A 2,753-nucleotide genomic window follows, 5' to 3' on the forward strand; every position below is an offset into this window, starting at 1 on the left:
TCAGTACCTCACCTTGTGAGGATAACAACACTGCCCCTGTTTTCAATAGGTTTCAGTACCTCACCTTGTGAGGATAACAGCACTGCCCCTGTTTTCAATACCTTTCAACACCTCACCTTGTGAGGATAACAGCACTGCCCCTGTTTTCAATAGGTTTCAGTACCTCACCCTGTGAGGATAACAGCACTGCCCCTGTTTTCAATACCTTTCAATACCTCACCTTGTGAGGATAACAGCACTGCCCCTGTTTTCAATACCTTTCAATACCTCACCTTGTGAGGATAACAACACTGCCCCTGTTTTCAATACCTTTCAATACCTCACCTTGTGAGGATAACAGCACTGCCCCTGTTTTCAATACCTTTCAATGCCTCACCTTGTGAGGATAACAGCACTGCCCCTGTTTTCAATAGGTTTCAATACCTTTACCTTGTGAGGATAACAGCACTGCCCTTGTTTTCAATAGGTTTCAGTACCTCACCTTGTAAGGATAACAGCACTGCCCAAGTTTTCAATAGGTTTCAGTACCTCACCTTGTGAGGATAACAGCACTGCCCCTGTTTTCAATAGGTTTCAGTACCTCACCTTGTGAGGATAACAGCACTGCCCCTGTTTTCAATACCTTTCAACACCTCACCTTGTGAGGATAACAGCACTGCCTCTGTTTTCAATAGGTTTCAGTACCTCACCTTGTGAGGATAACAACACTGCCCCTGTTTTCAATAGGTTTCAGTACCTCACCTTGTAAGGATAACAGCACTGCCCTGTTTTCAATAGGTTTCAGTACCTCACCTTGTGAGGATAACAGCACTGCCCCTGTTTTCAATAGGTTTCAGTACCTCACCTTGTGAGGATAACAGCACTGCCCCTGTTTTCAATAGGTTTCAATGCCTCACCTTGTGAGGATAACAGCACTGCCCCTGTTTTCAATAGGTTTCAGTACCTCACCTTGTGAGGATAACAGCACTGCCCCTGTTTTCAATAGGTTTCAGTACCTCACCTTGTGAGGATAACAGCACTGCCCCTGTGTTCAATAGGTTTCAATGCCTCACCTTGTGAGGATAACAGCACTGCCCCTGTTTTCAATAGGTTTCAGTACCTCACCCTGTGAGGATAACAGCACTGCCCCTGTTTTCAATAGGTTTCAGTACCTCACCTTGTGAGGATAACAGCACTGCCCCTGTTTTCAATACCTTTCAACACCTCACCTTGTGAGGATAACAGCACTGCCTCTGTTTTCAATAGGTTTCAGTACCTCACCTTGTGAGGATAACAACACTGCCCCTGTTTTCAATAGGTTTCAGTACCTCACCTTGTAAGGATAACAGCACTGCCCCTGTTTTCAATAGGTTTCAGTACCTCACCTTGTGAGGATAACAGCACTGCCCCTGTTTTCAATAGGTTTCAGTACCTCACCTTGTGAGAATAACAGCACTGCCCCTGTTTTCAATACCTTTCAACACCTCACCTTGTGAGGATAACAGCACTGCCTCTGTTTTCAATAGGTTTCAGTACCTCACCTTGTGAGGATAACAACACTGCCCCTGTTTTCAATAGGTTTCAGTACCTCACCTTGTAAGGATAACAGCACTGCCCCTGTTTTCAATAGGTTTCAGTACCTCACCTTGTGAGGATAACAGCACTGCCCCTGTTTTCAATAGGTTTCTGTACCTCACCTTGTGAGGATAACAGCACTGCCCCTGTTTTCAATAGGTTTCAATGCCTCACCTTGTGAGGATAACAGCACTGCCCCTGTTTTCAATAGGTTTCAGTACCTCACCCTGTGAGGATAACAGCACTGCCCCTGTTTTCAATACCTTTCAATACCTCACCTTGTGAGGATAACAACACTGCCCCTGTTTTCAATACCTTTCAATACCTCACCTTGTGAGGATAACAACACTGTCCCTGTTTTCAATACCTTTCAATACCTCACCTTGTGAGGATAACAACACTGCCCCTGTTTTCAATAGGTTTCAATACCTCACCTTGTAAGGATAACAGCACTGCCCCTGTTTTCAATACCTTTCAATGCCTCACCTTGTGAGGATAACAGCACTGCCCCTGTTTTCAATAGGTTTCAATACCTTTACCTTGTGAGGATAACAGCACTGCCCCTGTTTTCAATACCTTTCAATACCTTACCTTGTAAGGATAACAGCACTGCCCCTGTTTTCAATATGTTTCAATACCTCACCTTGTGAGGATAACAGCACTGCCCCTGTTTTCAATAGGTTTCAGTACCTCACCTTGTGAGGATAACAACACTGCCCCTGTTTTCAATAGGTTTCAATACCTCACATTGTAAGGATAACAGCACTGCCCCTGTTTTCAATACCTTTCAATGCCTCACCTTGTGAGGATAACAGCACTGCCCCTGTTTTCAATAGGTTTCAATACCTTTACATTGTGAGGATAACAGCACTGCCCCTGTTTTCAATACCTTTCAATACCTTACCTTGTAAGGATAACAGCACTGCCCCTGTTTTCAATAGGTTTCAATACCTTTACCTTGTGAGGATAACAACACTGCCCCTGTTTTCAATAGGTTTCAATACCTCACCTTGTGCGGATAACAGCACTGCCCCTGTTTTCAATAGGTTTCAATACCTCACCTTGTGAGGATAACAGCACTGCCCCTGTTTTCAATACCTTTCAACACCTCACCTTGTGAGGATAACAGCACTGCCTCTGTTTTCAATAGGTTTCAGTACCTCACCTTGTGAGGATAACAACACTGCCCCTGTTTTCAA

This window comes from Oncorhynchus clarkii, chromosome 3 (assembly GCF_045791955.1).
Source record: "Oncorhynchus clarkii lewisi isolate Uvic-CL-2024 chromosome 3, UVic_Ocla_1.0, whole genome shotgun sequence".
NCBI classification, from domain to species: domain Eukaryota; kingdom Metazoa; phylum Chordata; class Actinopteri; order Salmoniformes; family Salmonidae; genus Oncorhynchus; species Oncorhynchus clarkii.